This window comes from Ptychodera flava, chromosome 21 (assembly GCF_041260155.1).
Source record: "Ptychodera flava strain L36383 chromosome 21, AS_Pfla_20210202, whole genome shotgun sequence".
In the NCBI taxonomy this organism is placed as follows: Eukaryota; Metazoa; Hemichordata; class Enteropneusta; family Ptychoderidae; genus Ptychodera; species Ptychodera flava.
The window spans coordinates 18,644,500-18,660,068 of record NC_091948.1 but is presented as its reverse complement, the minus strand read 5'-3'; the positions used below and the strand labels follow the sequence as shown (position 1 = coordinate 18,660,068).

The 15,569-nt window shown below is 35.7% G+C and overlaps 1 long non-coding RNA gene across 1 annotated transcript; it reads left to right on the top strand.

Moving 5' to 3' along the window:
- Window positions 1-9,503: 9,503 nt before the first annotated feature.
- On the top strand, window positions 9,504-13,799 carry LOC139121611 (uncharacterized). Its single transcript, XR_011549328.1, has 2 exons — window positions 9,504-11,514; window positions 11,863-13,799. It is a non-coding gene; the product is annotated as an uncharacterized lncRNA (long non-coding RNA).
- The last annotated feature ends 1,770 nt before the right edge of the window (window positions 13,800-15,569 follow it).

The window sequence follows — 15,569 nt, the reverse complement described above, 5'->3', positions numbered from 1 at the left end:
ACAGATGTAAGAGATTTTGAGAGAGAACGATTTTGAGCTGTGAATCTCACGTCAAAACTATGTCAAAGATTAGAAGTTTTCAGGCGTACATGATTTAAAGGGCTGCCGTAAATTTTTTGCTTGTGCCTTTCCATGTATTATTTAACGAGTGAAAATCACCTTTTCAGCGATTTCATTTTTACTCTTCACCGGCCCTTTAAACATTTAGAAAATGACAGATTGAAGGTATTCTGAAAATGTCAAATACTGAGGAAAAATGCGCAAATATTCAAAATAAACAGGTTAACTGACTGGTCAGCTATAAAAAACAATGAAAATGTTTATGATCAAAAGTTTTTGAGATGCGCACATTTTAACAAATACAGAAATTATTAACATTATAAATATAAGACCAAACTATTTTTTCAGGGATGGGACAGGTTGGAAATGAGGGGTGAGAGACAAAGGCACTTCTATTGCTGCATGTGGATGCAGCCACACCATTTCATTCACTGTGTTGTGTTCAAGTTCCATATTGTACTGACTGTCATACAAGGATAACATAAGCAAATCAAATCAAATTAGAAAAGGATCAATGCTGTTGTGTGGATTTTGCTGAACATGGCTGATTTTAATATTTCGCCCCATATATTTGGTATCCGGCAAAGGCATATTTTGATGTAAAGTCAAAATTAACACTACATTGCTGACAATATATGTTACCGTTTCTGCATGAACTTTTCTTTTTTTAATTAAAGTATAGTAGTACGTCGAACAGATTAACAATTATCGTGATGTCAACCCATAATTTTACATCACAAAGACAGTAATTCTGCCAATTGTTTTTGTTTTTCAGTCATTTTATAAATTTTGCATTGCACAAGATGATTGAACAAATTGCAATGTGTGAATTTGTAAACTCAAAGAATAAAAATCCTTTGGTCACAGATTAAATTATTTATTTGAAAAGAAATTTACTCTTAAACATTTTAGCATATATTCTTTACACGGTCATGTATTTCAAGGAAAATATGCCTATTAAAAACAGTAATTTCTTCACTTTCAATTTTTTTCAATACTATGACAATTATCAGCCATGAGGTTTTACAAACACAAGACCAGATAAGCGTTTTTCATCATTTCCACAGGACTCTTTGGAAAATCCATTAAAAACAGTTAAAAGTGACTTAAAATGATCACTTGGTATACATTTAATTTACAGATGCCAGGTTGTGTATATCACATGCACTCAGGTCAGTAGGGAAGTGCGTCATTACTATTTTGGACTGTTAATTCTTATTTCTGAATTATTTAACTTTTTTCCACATTGAACTATCTTTAGGCAGTTTATACTGTAGCTTAGAATTTTTTTGATTGATGTATTTAATCATCTTTTGGGTTCTTTTGGTCCATATCCCACCTCATGCCCCTACATCATCAACTATTTACCAACAACTTCATGCCAACAACCAATTACCTGACCTGGCCACACATTAGAGAAGGTACAGCGTCATTGACGGTATTTTTAAATATGGTATGTTGGCTGCCTTGCCAAGACAATCTGACCAATGTTTACTGAGATATTCACTAAGTTTACATTTTTGTTGCTCATTAGCATTTTATTTGGTCATGCTGATTTCATTTGAACAAATACTCATTTATAGTTGAGCATTTATCTACCACAAACACACAGGTAAAATGTGCAGCATTTCTCAATTAGTTATATTTGTACCAGGGACTTCAAGGATATCATATTTGGAACATTTTTCAATAAAACAGGCAAAACTTTACCAGTTGCGAACGCCAAAACTTCTTTTAAACACAACATATGTCTATGATAATTTTTTATAAAACAGTGTCAGCCTTACTGGTTAATATTACATGTAACAATAACAAACTTCTGTCTTCTAATTGGCTTATATTTACTTAGCCAAATTTCATCAATATTTGGAACTTAAAAATCCAAAGTTGATACCAGCTGCCAGATAGGTAAATGTAATTCCTGAACAAAATACTTTAGACCAAGAATTGAAAATACCTCAAAAATACACACATATCAATTTGATGCTTTTCAACAAAAGTATCACATACAATGTCCCTCCCAATGTATGTACCAATTAACAAAGCAATAACTCCCTCAACAATAGAAATATTGCAGATTATGAAAATTACATTTTTTCCTTATTCTGTTATTAACATCTACAAGATTCCTTTCTGTTATAGATCGCCATCTAAGCATTCCACATATTGATTTACATTTAATGAGGAAAGTACTAAGTTATAAACTCTAAAAACTTCGTCTTGGTCTCCAAATGTGCCTTGGCCCATGGGCAGTGATAAAGATATAAAAAACAGCTGGTATAAGGCACTCAGGGAGAATATTATATGAATTTGATTAGTTTTTGGTCTTCTTTCCACTCATGTGATAATTTTTAAGACATTCAACCCACAATGCAGTTTATATGCATTGACAAATATTTTATCTTTTATCTGTCTTCCGCTCAGTTTAAGCATTGTATTCATTGCTTCGCTTCGATAAAGTCTGTGTGAGATGTATGACAGTGTGTGTACTAACGTGAGTGCTTCACGAACTCTACGGCGGGTGGAGAGGGCGCAGTCAGAATTGTAACATCGTAGCTCGGTTATTGAACCAATCTTTTTGAGATTAGGGATTTAGTCAAGCAGTTTTGTCTGATGGCCTCTGCGATAGGTGATTGGGTGCTGTGCGTTATGGGTTCGAGCCCGGTTGAAACCATTGTATTTATACAAGCACATAGCAAACTTTTTTTTCTTAATTTCTCATGAACATTATTTGACATAGATTGAAATACATTACATGCAACCAATGTTAACATTTTGCCCACACACCAGATACATGGAGAAATTTCAACATACAACCATTAACTCAGAAACCCTACAGGGAAAAGTATACATTGTTTTCTTCCAAGGCCAGATGCCAGGAAGTGACTATTTACAACCTTGATACTCTTCAACATTGAAAACATTATAGACAATATTTGTTGGAGACCAAACCAGATAAAATCACCTTCACCTTTGCTTTCTAGTTAATTTTCTATTGCATTTAAACTTCAAATACAGCTTACCCACTGACTAAATCATCACATTATGTACCCTGAGTTCCTGTAGGTATAAAGTCTGCAAAGTTACGAAAATCTCTTCTCAAAATTTATCAATTTTGTTCATATCAACGCAATCTTAATAAGTTATGGTAACTGAAACCTTCATGCTAAATTTCAAACCAGCATTAAAAGTGGTTATTATAAAGACATTTTTTACAAACAACAACAAAGAAAAATAAAAAAATATTGCAATTGTTCATCTCATTCTGATATGGTAATATATGTATGTGAACATTTGTAGGGATTTACAAACCAAATTTCAATCAATACTGTATAGCAGACTATTTTTTCAGTCAACAATTACTTTACCCGAACACAAAATTGAAGCTATTTTTCTGAAAATTTAAAATTATTGACCTAGCAGCTGTGTTATGTAGAGAATAACTTTTTGTGACACATGTAATGCTGAAGGAGGAAATCGTTGATAGCCCACTTCAGGTCGGCATGATCAAAATGGCAAAAACAGCTGCAAAAATACATAATTATGGTAATTGAAAATTTATCATAATTTAAACATATTAAATCATCTGCAGAGGAATATGTCAACCAAATATCAAATATATCAGACAAGTTTTGAGAAACAAATTTTTTGACCAAAAATACAAAATTACCAATTTCAACCTAATTTCAATATATCCTATTAAGATAAACCCTAGGAACCTGTTACTAATTATCAAAACAATCTGTCAAGAAATTTTCTACATAAAAATTTGACCAAAAATGTCAAAAATTGCCCCAAAAATACAAAATTGCAGATTTCATCCTAATTTCAATCTAGCTATCAAATTTACATAAACCCTTACAACCTGTACATTAAATACCAAAGCTATCAAATCAGTATTGTCAGAGAAAAATTATCGACCAAAAATAGCAGAAAATTGCCCAAAACATACAAAATTGCTGAATCTTACAAGTAATTTTTGAGAAAAAAATTTTTTGACTAAAACCAAGAAAAATTGCCCCAAAAATACAAAAATGCAGATTTCATCAGAAGTTGAATACATCAGATTTTGATCAACCTTAGGAGCCTGTTTACCAAATATCAAAGCTATCAGATCAGTCGTTTTTGCAAAAAAAAATTTGACCAAAAATTCGGAAAATTGCCTCAAAAATACAAATATGAAACTTTCAATTCAATATGTATAAACTTTACTGAGGTAATCGTGAGAAACATGTATACCAACTTTCAAAACAATCGGACAAGCGTTTTTGAGAAAAAGATGTTTTGATTAAAACTAAAAAAAAATTACCCCAAAAATAGAAACATGCAAATCTTATCCCAATTTTTACACATCTAATTTAGAATATCTAAAGAAACCTGCATGCCAAGTTTCAGCCAAATCTGACCAACGGTTACAGAGTTTTAATGCGTCTGCAGCATCTCGCGAAAGTTGGGCACTGTCTGTATCAATTGTGTGCATTGAAAATTACTCTTGAAACGAATGTGTAAGTTATACACGTAGCAGTCATCGGAGGCTCTAATATTATACGCCGATGAGATATCCGAGAAGAATGCTAAAATTTCAAATAATTGTGACAAATTAGTTCTTAAGAAGCTAAACCTCACACGGTTACACGCATTATCCAACTTGTGTAAGATGTATGGGTAAACGCTACAATGTAGAAATGTCACCGTTTGATATGAAACTACAGGAAAACTATTCGTCATCAAAGATGAAAAGTTTACAACGATGAGACAAGGGTGTCTAAAATGAAAGTTGCACGTGCGGCATTACTTTATTCATCTTCAAAGTTCATGTGGAGAGCATCCTAGCAACCGTCGATATTTTTCTCTCCTGATCTCGCTACACTCATACAATTGTAACAAATTGAATACAGAAAGTGCAGTCCAAGCTCCGAAACTTTCAAGTAAAGTAGCACACCAGTGGTGGCTGAATAGAAGAGTTTTCCGTGTCCGAATAAAAAAGAAACGAATACTCGTTATCGAAGTTATCATAACATACAAGTTTCGGGTTCTCCACGCATTGTAGGAAGTGCTTGCTTTACGTACGTTCGTCACTCAAAATAGCGTCAACGGGCGAATTAATCGTATACAAAAATCGCTTGTTGATCATTGGTAGCCATGGATCTGTTCTTGGTAACAGCACACGTGAGTTCACAAGATTTAGCTCTGAATAAATCGTTATGGAGGCATGTTACGCAGATACATACAAGTGCCAATATGGACTCCACCTTTGTGGCGAAAGATTTTGCGTTTGATAAGAAATATGGGGAGGCATGTGTTTGATATTCAATTGATGACCATGAGCAAGCTGCCTATGGAGACATGTTCTCGATATGACTTGTTCTACAAAAGTTCAATGTTGTTACGAATTATCAAAACGGCATTGCAATTAATGCCACTGGCTTTTAAGCAGCACAGTGTGTAAAAAAATGAGTCATACTCAAAAAAAAATACTCTTAGTGTATCAAAGTCTTGGTTATTTCCTCCGTCTAGAACATCAGCATCTATGGACTGCAAAAAAGTGAAAAGTTGACTGTCGAACTGAGCAGGTACGTCTAAGAACGCGACTGGTTGTTCCATCGTGCGATCAAAGTAAACAAGGGCTGTTCAAATCTTCGTCGAAAGGGTTGATCGATGCTATCGGTACCGAAAATTTGAAATTTGAAACACCAATCGATGCTTGTTCGGTTGAATTATTCCGCTTTCTCCCGCATTCGTACACTCGGGCACCGAGCTGATTAGGAACTTTCTGTTGGTCCCACTAACATGCGTGGCGAGGCTATCGTCAACATCAAGTTGCAGAAACAGATCCGTGTGTGTTCACAGCTCAGCAAGCGAACATCACTTCGCAAAAGAAATGGCAAAGAGAACACTTTGAGTGCAAGCGATGCGTAGGCCAGATCAACGGTCGTCAGAATGGTACGGGCAATATGACGATTCTGTCGTATGTAGTACGTGTGACCGATAGACCGTCCAGTCTGAGAGTATATGAAACTGCAACGTAGACGTGAATAAAACACATTCCGAACTAGCTGTTTGCTCTATGAAAAACGTTTGTCCTTCCTCGTCAGCATACTTTGCCAGTTGAAAAATCTCGTCACGGAAGAAACCTCATCGCTTTGAAAGACCCAGCGTTTTAGGGGCCATGAGCCGCACATCACACGGTCACAGCATGGTGTTCATATTATCATAACAGATTACATTTCAATCACTGATTGGCTAATCACCTAATATAGCTGGCGCTGCCATCGTCAGGGCAGGGCCACTGTGTCATTGAATCCTGTAAGACTGGGTGGAATGAATCATTTGAATCCTAGGAGAAGGTGTGATAAAATGTTGAATATGGTACGTGAATTACTTTTTAACAAAAAAGAAACATTCATTAGCAAAATAGATAAAATATAAGCGGACTACAACACTGCCCAAGATATTTGAAAAAAAAATTAAATTGACCAATCGGCCGTAAAATTTTTACGCGAGGCTGACGTGAGGTGATCGATATATTTGTTTAAACTGTACTTCCTGGATGAAGAAAAGGGCATCCACCGAAAACTTAGGGTCATCTTCCATACGTATGACTATACAGATATTGGTGTTCAAGGAAGCATTGCCCCTTTTCAGCCAGGCACCGCCTCATCAAGTGGAAAATGCCAAAACCATGGCAATATCCAAAGACAAGCAAGTTACAAGTTTGCTTTAATATAAGTCGACTATTTGGAGTGTATCGTGTTGTCAATTTGTTTTCACTTTTGTACCAAGTTTCATTGCTCGTGTAAATCCCAACAGCGCTGTCAAAGTAGTTGGCGAAATTGTATTTCATTTCAAGAGTCCGGATCATTTCCAAAACTGGCGACTCATTATGATAACGTATTCCGTCTTTAAGCCAATCATCGACCAGATAACGTCATTAATAAAATATAGGTCACGGTAGGTCACAAATTACGAGCATAGGGAGATCGACAGATTCTGTCTTGTGAATTTCGACAAATATCGACTTTCAACATAATCCACGTGTTCAGCAGAAGATAATTGGGCAACAATGAGTCCGATGAGTGAAAAAAATATTCGAAATCTGTACGATTCATTTCTATCCCCATTTTTCGCTTTCTCTCAAGTACAAGAATCATTTTGTAGATGTTCGTCATCTCTATTAAAAATACTCCTTTCAAGGTTAGGTTAGTTGTTTAGGTACGCGTATGGCGTTTTGCAAGAAGTAAGAGCGATGTCAGAGCTTTAAAATGATACCTATGTTGTGGTTGTCGGACCCAGACTTAAAATGGTATGCAATTTTGAAAATTTGTTGACAGAGTGGGCAGAGTGGCCACACAACTATTCGACATCATGACAGAATACTGTAGAATTTTGATCGCTGCCATCTCCAATACAAATGGGGTTTTCGGAACGATCTGTGTAGATGCACGATTTATATTTGGCAGGACTACAGGCTAGAATCCGAGGATCACAGCAATATATTGGATTTGGTTGTCTGAGCCATACTAAAAATGTTACGCAATTTTAAAAATGTGTGTTGACAGATTGGTCACACAACAGTTTGACATCATGATAGAATACGGCGAGATTAATTGTAATTTCCACTGATGGGCGCGCTGGCCGCTGATTAGGAAAAAACATCATGGTATAGCGTCGCCAATTTTGGAAATAACCGGGACTGTTTAATTCACAGGCGGACTAGAATTAATAGCCTAAAATATGATATTATATTTGTAATTATTTAAAAAATAAATCATAATTATGAAACATTGATATCACTAAAACAACTGTTTGTATTTCATCCGGGTTGAGCGTCCTTTTGTGCGGACCACTACTCGGTGAGTTGTGTATGACATAGGCGATCGACCGGCCCGGTGGTGCACTCTCAGAGGGCTTGGGCATCCATGCTCGTTCCACAAAATTTCAAGATACCCCTTATCTGGGATTTTTCAACGAAAGAGACCCCCGTATTTTGGGTTATATGGGAGAAAATACGACCAAACATACCCCCTTACTTACGAAATCCAGGAGGGGGAAACGAAATATTAGAGTTGGGTTAATGCTGAATTATGATATTGTTTTCACTTATATTAACACACCAGTGTCTGAAAGAATCTGTTAACTTTGGAACAGGATGGTCAAGCTCACAAAATTCATTAGATTTCGAATCACAGTTTTAAACCAGATCAAAGCATAGAAAACTTTTAGCGAAGTTTGAGTGTCTGAGAGGTATTTCCTTGGATACTTCAAACCTTTCCAGGCCAGGTTTTTGGAAAAGTACCCCTTTTTATCAATTTCACGGACCTGTGATAGGGAATAAAAAACACTCCTTCCCCGTGATTTTAGGAACACGCATGGATACCCATTTTCCCCAACAGTGACACCACTGGTCATTCAGACCAACAACCCAACACTTGCTCATATTGGAAAGGCTTGTTTAAAAGGGGATATTTTCACAGCTCACGAGGGCATTCACTTTAACAGAGTATTCTAAATCAATGTAAGACGCATAACTTTGAGCGAAATACTTTAAGACTTGAAAACGAATTCAAAAATTTCAACGCCACATGAAACATTGTTCAGCCTTGCAGTAAGATGAAGTCTAAATTAAACGATTACAAAGGGACAAAACATGGTTATTTGTCAACAGCGTTAAGTTATGAATATTATTAGATATAGCTACTCTCTGTCTGTTTCTGATCGGTTGAGAGGAAACTAAAAAAAAATTATAAATTTCAATATATATCTTGCTTTCCAGCAAGAGCTTTGGATATCCTGGATGCAATTTTTTCCCTCAGAGGACCAGATATTTTCTTTAACAAATCTAGCTAGTGACAGATGGATAAAAAAACAGTTGAATGAGTGTTGACATTTTGGAATTATGATCAAAATCAGTAAAAATAAAGAAATAAGAAAACTTGGACTGGATTTAATCAGCAATCAATTTTGTAGAAATTTTATAAAAGTAAATTTCTAAAATTGTAAAGAACAGTTCCAGCATATTTACACTGGAACTGATCGACCTATGGTCATTGTAACTGAGGTATTGTTACTGTATGTCACTCCCTTCCTTGTTACATGATTCATGATTCTCAGAATTAAGAAAAATGCACATCACCCTTTATTACTTTTGGTTAACTGAGCAACATATTACCCCTTTTGTGCATACCTAGAGAAAACACCACCAAAAAGCACCATGTTTTCTCAGTATGGTGGTCGAGTCGAAGAAAATCATACATCTACTAAACATTTTGATTCATGACCTTAGATATTCAGAGGCAAAGCATTTTTCAATCAATGGAAAAGCACATTAACTATCCCCGGTAACAATCTCACACCGAAAGTGATTGAAAATAAAGGAAAAGCGTGTCACCTCATTACTTTCGTCTAATGCCGATGACAACAAACATCTCATTTCTTAATTTGGCCTTTTGTGGACGACCTGAAAACATGATTGAAAAAATTATGTCATGCTTTCTCTGTTGGCCTTAAATGTACGATTATACTTTCGTCCTTTCTGTCCCCCAAAAGAAGACCATTGCGCAGTGTCAAACGAAGATGGAAAATTTGAAACGTTAACCAGTAACGCAGTAAATTGCCACTTATTCGTGATTAAGTATAACTGTACAACCGTATCAGAGGCAAATGTGGGAATCGAATAAAAAAAGATGCTGGTAACAATTAGAAGAAAATCGAAGGTAAAAAAACAAGCCACCATACGGATGGAAGCCAGAATGTAGGCCTGTAATTCACTCCGAAATCCAGGGGACGATCAACTCGTTTAGTACTCCAAAGGAGTTTGGGGTTAATGACCGGCAGACGAGGCCCGGGTGTACTTCGTTATCAAGTTACAGAAATGGCGATCGAGTAGGCGCAGTCTAACACTTCAGTCACACGAGTGGTAAAGGGTAATTTAAAGAAAAATGGGCAGAGCAACAGCTATTTATATTCACACCCCGGGATTCACACATGTTGATGCTTCGGAAATTAGGCCCCTACTAGAGAGGTTATCCGTAGCGAGAACGCAACGTAGTGTGACTTCGCGTTCAATAGAGCACAGTGATCAGACTTGACATTCGAAAATTTTAATTTGTTTTTGAACACCTGCGCAAAGCCATTTTGATTTCAGAAGCCTGATTATTTATTAGGCCAAGAAAAATAAACAGTTTTTTTCTCATCCTCTCGCGCGTCAGTTCAGACCCGCTGCGTCAACCTTTTTTCTGCTCATACATACATACATACATACATACATACATACGAATATACATACTAATACATACATATATGGCAAGCCAAGTGTTGCAAAATTCGTGAAAACTATTTTTATGTTCATAAAAAACATTTTGCGTTCATGAATTCCATGTTTATGTTCATGAAAACTATTTTTGTATTCATAAAAATCATTTTTGTGTTCATGAATTCCAGTAGTTTATTTCTCATAGGTCATGAAAAAAAATGACAATACAACACTATTTAAACCTGGCAAAAATTCAATGAGAAAAGGACTTAAAAAAATAGTTGCATTCCGCAACTAACCGGGTTCAGCCTCACAACTCACTGTACAACAGTTTTCAAAATACTGGTATAATTTAGGTTAAGAGATTCATAATCCGCTTTAACAATTATATGGTGATGAAAAAATATTATAAGGTCAATAAAAGTGGTTAGATGACAAACATATAATGCTTTCACAACAAGCTAGTTTATTACGAACTTATACCGTTGGTAGCACAACGTGAATGAACTTATTTTAAGCAGTTAAACAAGACCTGACGGAGTTTTGGATAAAATACCTACATATTTGCGGCTTCGGTGATCTTAGCTTGGAAGTTTGGTTTGTGGGGTTGATGTTGAATGTAGACTATTTTTACAAATCTGACTTAAAAACATCGCATAAATATCATAAGAAATGCTTTGAGTCGCACATTTTATTGGTTTTCGTTGAATCTGGCGGTGTTTGGATAAATGGATGAAAGAAGGGAATCTCTCTCTCTCTCTCTCTCTCTCTCTCTCTCTCTCTCTCTCTCTCTCTCTCAAAAGATTGAATATACAGTCTCTTGAACTTACTAGAGTTGCCGATTTCGTCGTCCATCTTGGGATGACACAAGAGATACAACTTGAACAAAATCAATGCTTATCCTTTGCTTCTCGAACACGTGAATTCAGCCTCCACAGTATCTTGTGTCCTTGTTACGGAAGACACTTGTTGTTCATTCGCTTCGAGTTCCCCCAAGCTACAAGTCTACAGCGAGTGGGTCCTCAAATTTATTGGATAGAAACTGTCACGTGTTTCAGAAGGAAACCAATCTTAACAGATCTATAGAGAACTAGACATTCTTGACATGACTGTTATAATTGACATCCATGTGAATTGGCGGGAAATTCCAGAGATTGTACAATTCGATTGTACAGCAAACACTTGTTGCCCAAGGAACACAGGTAAATACTTTTATTTACTTTTTTCGTCGGTATTCCTACACTGTACACGTAGATGGGAATCAACCTCATAAAGATTTGTAACCTTCATTCCTGTAATTTGATCTTGAATACGATATTAGAGGCAATTTAATTAAATCAGTCTATATAATAGCTTTACGCTAATCTGTAACCTTGTGCACTGAAAGTGTTCTGAGATTTCTGCAACATCCTGACAGAATTTTCCTATCAAAAATAGAAATGCTCTGTCATCACCGCTGTATTCAGCACTTGTATTCGTGCTATATAAAGAAATATAATCAACCCTCTTCATGTGTAAGTAAATATTTCTCTCCCTCTCACATTTGACAGACTGAAGAAGAAAACTCCATTTAAAGTAGGGCCATGAGGAATCGTCAATTACGGGAAACCAACGTTCATCCTAAGGATAACAAAACATTTGCACCATTTATAGAAGCATTTGTCAATAAGTTCATCACATCTCATGACAGTGTAGTCACACCAACACGAATTATTTATGAAAGATACCAAAAGTGGATGATAAGCTATTCAGCTGATCCTCAGATTGAACACATTCGCACAAATTACAGGATTTTCTACAAAAACTTCAGTTCGCTCTCTCGTCGACGTGGTTGGCAAGCTATAACAAAGTCCGGACTTCGCGGATATAAAGTGATTTGCTGTGTACCAAAGGGTACGATCAGAGTTCAGAAGAACATTTTTAAAGTTGATGACAATAGAACTGTAGTCGAGCGTGTAGCCGCTGAGTATTTGAAGCAAAATGTGAAACTCAGAGATAAGCCATTCGAAGTTATTTACATTAATCGCAATGTCGGATACGGCGTGTTCGCAAACCGAGACATCGAACCCGGAGAGATAGTAACTGAATACCTGGGTCAGATTGTGACTGAAGAGGTCATGGATCAACGAGAAAAGGAGTATGAAAGAAAGAAAATGTATCCCACATGGTACACATTTAAACAGTCGAACAGAACAATGTGTTTAGATGGTAATAAATTGCCGGACGGAAGTATTATCAACAAACACCAGAATATTGGTGCTCTGTTGAATCATAGTTTTAAGTGCAACTGTCAATTAGTGAAGGTAATATTCGAAGAGAAGCCACGGTTTCTATTTTTTTCTCTGCATCGGATAGCGAAAGGGACGGAACTAGTTCAGAATTATGCAGGGGGGGTTTACACTGGATTGAAACCAGATTTCTTGTTTCAAGCAGATACTTATCGGATTAAGTAATAACATCGATAGGTTGATAAGATTTATACCATATTATTTAATATACTCATGATACGGTGTAGGTTTCATGCAAGAGGAACATAATTTCATTAAGTTTACCATATCAACGAAGTCAAATAGAGGCGAAACTTATAGAAGAATTGTGCCCTGTTCTGACAAAACAGCCTGATACGATAAGAATTTATGACTCCATACTTTAAAAAAACATTGATTTGTAAGGGGTAGGTGATTACGCCCCTCCTTCGAATAAGGCATTATTTTAGGTGTTGTATATCAAGGGCACTTAGTATGCTGTGGTTAATACCGTCGTTGTTGTTGCTACATCTGAAGGTAATTATAATAATAATATTTTTATTGCTTGCTTGTTAATATAGGATTTACATCACATTTGTGGCAATAAAAGTGTGATACAAAAATAAGTTCAAATTTTCTTATATAAAGATAAAGTATTACAGTATAATGATATTAGCCAATAATAAATATAACTAGGTATTTCTTTGTTTATATAAAGTAAAAATATAATCTGCAAGTTGGTTATTAAAACATTACTCTTGATTTGTTAGTAGAGAAATAAGCTGATTTTCAGTATTGTCATTTGGGAAATTGATTTTACTGAAAAAGTTCTTTCTTTGGACTTTGTATTTCTGACACAGACTAATAAAAAGTGTGTTTCATCTTCAATACTGTTGGCGTTACACTGATTGCAGTATCTTTTAGTAATTGGGGTTTTGGAACAGTGTGTCTCCCTTTTTCAATTGCTAGATCATGATTGCTAATGCGAAGTTTGGTGAGTAATTTTCTTTTCTCACCTTGCAACTGTGTTAAGTAGGGTTCTAATCTAAACGTTTTATTTTGGCATTCATTCTTAGTTTACTATTTTCATCAGTGATTAAATTTTTCCAAAAGACTTCATAATTGTTTGTTAAATTTGTTTTCATTAATCCAGCTATAACTTTGTGGTGCTTAAGTGATGGAGCTTTATAAAGGAGAAAGTCCATTCCATTGTCTTTAATTAAAGCACTTAAACAGTTAAACCACGATCTATTATTGTTGTTGTTTACCATTTGCTCCAGAAAAGCTTCTTAGCAAGATAACAATGTGGCAGTTGTACGATATGAAGCCAGTATTTAACAATATTAAGTTTGATCTCCAGTAGAAGTGGGAATTGTCCTAGTTCACCCCTCACAGCGGCATTACAAGCTTGTCTATTACACTGTAAAATGTTCTTACAAAATTTGAGGTGAGTTTTTTTTTTTAATTGCTGACCGATCCCACGTCTTGTAATCCATGAAATCTTGTCCCCAAATCTCTGAGCCATACAGTAAAACAGGTTTAATGAAAACATTGAATAGATGTAGGGAAAATTTTATCTTTTTGTTGTGCAATAAAACCCTTTTTAAACTATACAAAGATTTTGCTGCTTTATCAGCCAAATTTGTAATTATGTCACTAAAACTATAGCCTAGATTCTATTCGTCCGCTTGCCTCCGTACCTCCGACGCAAGCGGACGAATAGAATCTAGGCTACTAAAACTACCATTTGATTTAATTGTCAGTCCTAGGTATGTATAGCTCTTAACAGATTTGATGCATGTACTACCATAGTCGAATAAGTGTTTATCTATCAAAGGAGATTTGCTAAAATTAATTGCTTGGGTTTTCTGTAAATTACATCGTTTCCAATTGGAGCAAAATGTGTGTAGTGTATTCACTGAAAATCGACCTTCCTGCAACACTCTGTTGGTTATGTCATTGTTCAGCCGATTTTATTGGCTAACACAGCAGGGATGTAATTAAATCGGTCATATTGTCTTCATCAAAGCAGGCATCCAGTCTCAATGAGATAGCATATAAGGCGGGAAGATGATTATGTAACAAACACCAAGCACAAACAACTTCAAGAAATAGTCAGAATGCCACTGCAGAGTTTCTGTTTTGTATATTAAATAAAAACAGACAGAACTCGACAATTTCTCTTGATGCAGAAATATATAATACATGGGTATGATCTAAAAAGATAAATTTGTTTCAAACCATACTAGTGACAAGACGTCGTTAAAGGTTCACTAAATGGCTTTGGCCAATGTTCTGAGAAGCAAAGTGACAAAAGACATTCTAAAACCAACAAAGTTCAGTGCATGCTTACTGAATTTTGTACTTTTCAATATGTAACAAAGTTAAAAAGTCTGAAGAGAACTGGAAGTAGTATTATTGAATTTACCAATGGGTTAATAGTCAAGAGTTTAGTCTATTTTAGCAAAATACAGTGGCTCTCTGTTGAGGGACGGTGAAAATACTAATCATGCAATGCTTATTTAATTGTCTATATAGAACATGTGCTAGGGATGGTGCAGGATTTCAAGGGGCAACTCGATTACGTGCAGAAGTGGTGGCTAGACTAGGTCATCAGCGTAAAATAATGAGTTAACTGGAGTATTATTCAACACTGGTGGTTGAGTATTTACTTTGTCTAGATTTGTTTTCAAGTCATTGACATATAAATTGAACAGACTAGGACTTAGAACACAGCCCTGTTTTACTCCTTTTTCAACTTTCAGGCTGGGCGAGATAAAATTATTTGTTTTGATGTGTATTTTTGTGTTGGTGTACATGTGTTTTATAAGTCTGTATAATTTGCCATTAATGTTATTTTTGAGAAGTTTATGAAAAAGACCAACTCTTAAGATGATGTACAGCAAAGATATGACCAGCTGTCAGGACCATTTCCTCCTGTTGAGAAACGTTATACAAAGACAGCTAATTCCTTGACAATGAAGACAGATTGTCATTTCTTCAATTCCTTC